The sequence below is a fragment of the Rhyacophila brunnea genome, unplaced genomic scaffold (genome assembly GCF_057557595.1).
Source record: "Rhyacophila brunnea isolate RB1 unplaced genomic scaffold, BYU_Rbru_1.0 scaffold_7, whole genome shotgun sequence".
Classification (NCBI taxonomy): Eukaryota; Metazoa; Arthropoda; class Insecta; order Trichoptera; family Rhyacophilidae; genus Rhyacophila; species Rhyacophila brunnea.
The window spans coordinates 32,387,009-32,394,354 of NW_028233339.1; positions in this window are offsets into that span (position 1 = coordinate 32,387,009).

The following is a 7,346-nucleotide window of genomic DNA, read 5'->3' on the forward strand; positions in this document are numbered from 1 at the left end:
TCGAGGGTTTCTCCACACAAACAAGGTTTCGAAACACTGAAATAGATGGCATTTTAAGCCTAGTTCAGACCCAAATATAGCTGTCCGTAAACAGATTATACAAATGTCTCTAAACATCTGTTCCAATTTTCCACGTCTGCAAACATTGCTATCAAATTTAACGTAGATACATTGTACGGTCTACATCGTGGGTGGCCAACCCGCGGGCCGCATGCGGCCCACCGGGTGTCAACTTGTGGCCCGTGGAGCAGTGAGAAAATGAAAATAATATCCAATGCTGATGCTAGATGTGCTAATTACGCAAATTGAGATTCGATATTGGCTCAAAGTTTTAAAAAGCTCCGTGTGCTTTTTGCTGCATTTGAAACGCTATTCTCCGTAGACGTGAATTTATTACCGGGAAATTTACAAATGGAATATTGTGAAATATGTTGCGATGAACAGTTAAAGGAGAAATTCCATCAGGTTGGTTTGGAAGAGTTTTACAAAACATATTTGGACAAGGAGAAATTTCCTGCATTTTACAAATAATATGCTCTAATGACGACTTCGCTATTTGGAAACACTCACGGGTGAACAGCTTTTTAGTCGGATGAAGCATATCAAATCCCGAGTGAGAACACGAATCACTGATGTGCATTTGGAAAAGTGTTTGCGTGTAGGAACAACCTCATAATAGCATTCGAGAAAATAACGCTGGTCAGACAGCGGCGTTATTCATTGTCACCATACACATATAGGTGTTTCATCATAATAATATCTATGGTGAGCACTGTACGCTGGGCGGCATGCCTCGAGCGTGTATTGGCTGACGTCACAATTACGTCATGTCGTCTGGTGACACACGAGTCGATAGTTAGGAAATCGCGGTGCAGGCGTCGTAAGTTTCGATGAAACAGTAAAAATGCTTCCCCAAAAATTACACATGGATCCATCCACAGAAGATTACTATTACAAACAAAACGACAATGGTGGACCATGTTATGTCGATAACAATAATTATTTGTTATTGTAGTTGTATTGTAAGATCCAATTATACTAAACTAGAACTATAAAACATTTTTATGACTTCACCTACTTTTTAAATTTAAATCGATATTATGTATACCTAAGATATTGTGCAATTATTATTGTTTTCTATAAATTGTATAAACACTAGGTGCTGAAAATGCAATAATTTAATGTTATCAAAATAAAATGTATCGTTGCATACAATTTCAAATGAATGTTTATAATTCAGATAATAATTCAATTACATCGGTATATTATAGTACTCGAGATCGGTTGCCTGCATAACCTTACCGGTTGGGTATTTCAGTTCCCATTATTTCTGAGTTCCCTGTGAATAACCCGTAGATTACCAGGTCCATTAGTGCTAACTGGGCTGAGAAAATTTAACCACACGGCTGATGCCCCCAAGATCCAAAGCCTTCTTATTTTGATGCTACATTCTTAGCTGAGTGTCTACTGCTGCGCTGCCCTCTAAATTTCCTTGCATTATGAGCTGGAGTAAATCATACTTATCATAGGGGAGAACAGTGACGTCCCGTGGGGGTAGGCAGATTGAGCGTCGCTTGGAGCGGCAGTTACTCGAAGGGTGGCAAATCGATGAGAATTGTTTGGTATATAATATAGAAATAGCAACTAAACTTATTAATAACGAAAATATCTTTCCATTAAAAAAAATTCAGCTCACTGGTTGGAAACAAAGTGTATTAATTGACATAAAAGGTTTAACAGGACTCTAATTTTTTGTCGAGTTCGCGATGTCTAGTTTACTTCCGTTTCCCTTCGACGTCCTTGGTGACCGACATATTATATTCATATGAAACGACACATGCACGAATGATAAAAAATACTGTATTCAAAAATGGGGCGGCATTTTGGCGCTGTCCAAGGGCGGCATTTTGTCTAGGGACGTCACTGGGGGAGAATATGGTCGAAGTATGCAACCTTTCTGCAAAATTTAAATGATGGTAGCTATAAGATAACTTCTGTTGGTCCGTTCGGTTAAAAAACCGGTACGGAGAAAGGTTTTTTTGAGGAGACCAAAATCCACCAGGAGTTGTAGTACCAATAAAATGAATAACTGTAATGATGCTTTCCATTGCCAAGACTCTAAAAACGGAGCATAGTTCAAAATTAACTATCTCTGACATCTGAACGAATATTTTTGCTATTCGTTCAATCCTTGGTTCAAAACATCTAGAAAATACCGATTTACATACTAATGGTTTTATTTATTGAAACTTAACCGATTTTATTAATATCAAACTAATCCGCATCATGCGTATTGTTATTATTTAACATGAGAGAGGGGCCCAAGACAGCTCACGCTAAATTTGCAAACGCACATTTTAAATCAAACAAAATACGGTAAATTACGAGTAAGTTACCAACCCATTTATTTGTCATATGAATATCTTATTAACTGTTCGTAAATGCAAGAATTTTACTTGAATGGTGACTAACAAATTATTTGCCTGACCCCAAAATAAAGTACCCATGTACCTACACAGCCGCCCACCGTAGCACGTTACACCATCAAAGTGGGGATTTTCAATTTGTTATTTTTTTCAATCAACATGTACCTACGTGTTTAATGGAAAAAATATAATATGCTTTAATCGTATCTTTTTCCTCTTCATCTTTTAAAATAGCTATTCAACGAATCGCTAACTACTAATCCAAGTGGTGGTTTCACCCTGTGACCATTTTATATAATCACCTTATATATTAATTGTCTTGAATTACCTACCTGTAACGCATGAGAGAAAACATGCGAAGAGTAGACAGGGAAGAAGGCATATTAAACATACACGCACGCAAATTATAAATTTGAAAAATCAGAGGAATCGTTTATTTCGAAAACGAATGATACTACCATAATAGTTTGATAGATATATAATAATTATAATACCCTATGGTGCTGTAACCTACTGTAACCTTAGTCAACATACACAATCAATCGCAGAGTAGAAACATTATGGTTGAGGAAGAACCATCAGCGAAGTGTCGCTGCTTGACAAATGAACGAGGCCAGCGATGGCGTACTCTGCAAAATCAGCAAGCTACAAAGACTCACCCAGGCTGATGCAGCAGCTCACAGACAAATAATTAGTCTGAAACACTAGAACGAAGATAGTAAGACAGAACACACGTAAACGTATGAGAGAGAAAGAAACAGGGAGCACACTTTTGAACTTTTAACAGGTGGTACTGCCACCTGATAATATTTGCTATATAATATTTATAATCAATGTGTTTCACGTATTAGTAACTATTCGTAAGAAGAATGACAGATCGGTAGCATAACTTGTACGAACCAAGTACAAACAACTTTAAAAAGTTAGGCAATTTAAATAGATGGGTTTTAAAAGTGTGAAATCATTTTTATTAGCGCTCATCAGTCTTCAACATCAGGAGAAAATCATTAAGGTAAACGTACCAGTAGTTGACCATTTAAGAAAAAAATTCAACAAAAATAACGATTAACGTTTAGCATTAGACCGAATGATGGCAAAGCAAGTCTACTCATAATGTTTCAAATGTGTTAATTAATATGACAAGACAAAAATTAAGAAAGGGTCTGTTATAAATTACGAGTTTTGCTTACTTGTGTCGGGTCATTTATGTGGGATACTACCGCCTTCCATTCATAGCTAAGTACATCGGGTCGCTCTGGCCATTTCCATAGTCTCCCGCACTTTTGCATCGATGAAAATAGTAGCTTTTACTTTAGAAATATGGACGATTTTCCTCGGGAAGTATTATTATAATGTTCATTAATGACTTTTATAACGGGCAGCCATCGAGTTTTAGGCTTAAAGCTTTCATCACTAGACTCATGCCATTCACTCTCCGCTGAGTCTGAAATGTCAACACTTGGGTTAGAAGACTCAGAAGAAAAACGCATTTTCTTCTTGACTGCTTTCAATTTCCCCATTTTTTTTTCTTCCTTTGCTTGCTCATTCAGTTCTTTCTTTCTTTGCCTCTCTGCAGCTCGTTCTTTTTTCAACCGTTCCATTTCTTCTTTCTTCCTCTCTTTGTTTAGGAAATACTCCTGGCACAGTTTACCGGAAACACTGGTGGGGGTTTTTTCTCTTTTTGCTTTCTTCTTGAATTTTTCTTCCCCTTCACCGGGGAAGAAAAAAATCTCTCTTGAATGGACTACGAACATTTGATGGACCAGCCACGGGTTGACTGGCGATTGGAGACGAAGTATCATTACAAATCCTTATACCAGCCTCAGGTGCACTGGCGATTGGAGACGAATCACCATAACAAGTCGTTAGACCAGCCACAGGTGCCCTAGCGATTGGAGATGAAACATCATAATAATTCATAATATTCCAGGCGGCCAAAGACATCATATCACCGGATTCCTCTTCTTGCAATGCCTCATCGATGAGTCTGACCGGCTCAGGTGGAATGATATTTTCCAACTCATTTTTTACTTCTCGCCACAGTGGAAACAGTGCTAACAGTGACTTGTCATCTTGATCAGGTTCGTTGTTTTTGCGGAATGATTCAAGATTTTCCTCATTAATGTTTTTACTGAGGAACTGCAATTCTCTCTCTAAATACCGCTTGCGTTCCTCTGATATAACCATTGAAGGCACACTTTCAGATTCTTCTGGTACTGTTACAGCTTGAGGGCTCCATGGACAAAGTCCACATTTTCGGAAATTTCTTGAGGAATTCTTTTGTACTTGTAGAGGACTGTCGTTGGTGTGACAGCCCCACTGACACTCCCTGTTACTATGACGGTTATGCATTCTTTATCGTCAGCATTTACCTGCTGGTACACTGTCTTGTTTCCTTTTTTGGCTAAGACCCTGCTTCCCTAGGGGCGGCCAAATGACCAAACCATACATACAAAATAACAAAAGAGTATAATGACCAAAGTAAATCCTCCGTGATGCCCTGTAAGTTGTCGGCTATTGTTGGCCTGCTTAATTCAGTTGCTATATATTCAGGGCTATAATTCAAGAAAGTTTTGTTTTTCGAAGAAAAAAAACATAAACCCGTTGCTGAAAATATACAAAAAAAATAGTTGACCCTTAGGTCATCTACTGGATAGAACCACCCTAGACACTTATAATTAATAAATAATCATCGTTCCATACTAATGAATGTAAAAATTGTTCAAAACTAAGTGATATAATTTTATTTAATTTATCTAGTAGTTGACCACCCTGGTCAACTACTGAAAAAATATTTAAAAAAGTTTGAGTAGTTGACCCCCCACAAACTTGCTTCCTTGAAAATATAACTTAAAAATTACAAATGATCTCGATACTTCAATATTATGACTGCCCGTAATGCATTAACTTGATATTATGAAGTCAATAAATTGCCATAGGCTTACATCCACTGATATCCTTAACAATTTAATTAAGAAATTAAAAATAAAATGCTTAGGGCGTGATGTGTTGTTTTCAAATAGCTGCTATGACGCTCCTATGACATATGGTGATGTGTTAGTTCCTCAATCCGACCACAGATGGCTTCACTTGTCTGAACTTTACAATTTAGAGCAATCCCGCGTCTATGTTTCTTATTTTGGGAATTTTATTGATAAAAGGTCAACTACCGGTACATTTACCTTATAGCTTATCAATAATTGAATTGGCGTTTACGTGGTAGAACTCGATAATTACTAGTTATCTTAGTGTCGTTTTGAAAGTGAGTTCATAAACCACAGAAAAATGGTATGGAATCGAAAAAAATATGATTTCCACATTTACTCCACTTACCTTTTAGCTTTTCGTCACCAATCCCTGACACCACCGCGATTTTCATGGTATATTCTACATACCCAGACACTCCCGACCCGAACCCCCCTTGTGTGCGTGCCTGAAATAACTCAATATCGATATATCAATATAGAATTAACCAAAAACTTTGTTTTAAAACCACCAGTAAATAATATTCTAAAGAGATTTTAAAAACCGCTTGTTCATTGAAAATTATAGAGTTTGTATTCTACAGATAGTGGCCAGGCATTTTTTTTAATAAAATATAATATGTTTTGATGTACCTACTTACTTTATTACGTAAAAAATACTCCACTTGCTAAAATATTACATAATTTTTAACGGATGAGATCATGGCCCCCACATCCTAGAGCGGGGCCCCCAGGCCAAGATCGTTGGCGGGCCCCCCTATCTAAAACTAAGGTTAACGGCAGTGTGAAAAATTTGAAGTTCGCAATTTATTGATAATTTATATTTTAAAGTGTTTTAATTAATTGACGCCGATATATTTAAAAATATTGAAAAGTTTTATTTTTTTGAATTGAAGTTAAACTTACGCATTTTAATTTTTTAGAAAACATCGATGCTTTCTTTAAAATAAAATATATAAAACACATTAATACTATGAATTATTCAACAACATTTGTGCATAAGAAAAAACTTAATAAACTAAATTTGAATGATAAATATAAAATAAGATGTAATAGGTAATAAGATGGGATCATTCAACGAATTCACATTTTATAACATTTTATTACAATTGCCAGTTTATCTTTAAATTTAAAAAAAAAATAAAAAATCTTTTTAGTGTTTTCAGATACATATTTATTAATTACTACAGTTGAAATTGTAAATTATCAAAAAAAATCTCAAATTGCAAGCTTCGTATTTTTCCGTTAGGTGCCTCTTTTCGCCTCTGATAGTATAAGCATCCCCCTTAACCGATCATTGAAATTGTCTTTAAGATTTGTACATTTTTTTTGCATAAAGGAGGCCTGTGTGATTTAATATGTGGAACGTAGTAAAAATATTAGATTATTATTAATGACGATAACTCATTTTTGGTCATTTATTATGGACTGGCTGCTTTATGTATAACCAGACTAAATTAACGACCAGTAAACATAGGTACATACCACTAAAAAATATATATATAAAATACCATACCTAGCATAGATGTTAAATCTTGTTCCAGGCAGTGGCTGGCTTAGGGACGTGGCGGCCCGACATACTTACCGACTTTGAGGCCGCCTACATATTGACTAAAAATGATTATTATTGAGGTGAGGTGGATTATTTTTTCTGTAAAAAACCATATCTGTTTGATTGGTTATATTATCATGTGCTGCTTTTAAGTAAGTTGTAGAGATTTCGTTGTGCTTTGTTCGGTAATATTTTATACCCAATTTGAGTAAAATATCCATTTTTTTTTTATATTTTGGAACAATTTATGTATAATCGGTTTGAATTGTTTTGACGTCCCCTTTCAAAACTTCTGACGAATCGAATGTTCATCTGCGTAAAAGAAAATCGCCGCTGCTTCCAGAATATGAAGCCTTCTGCGGTTTTAGTTGATTCATTTTCACA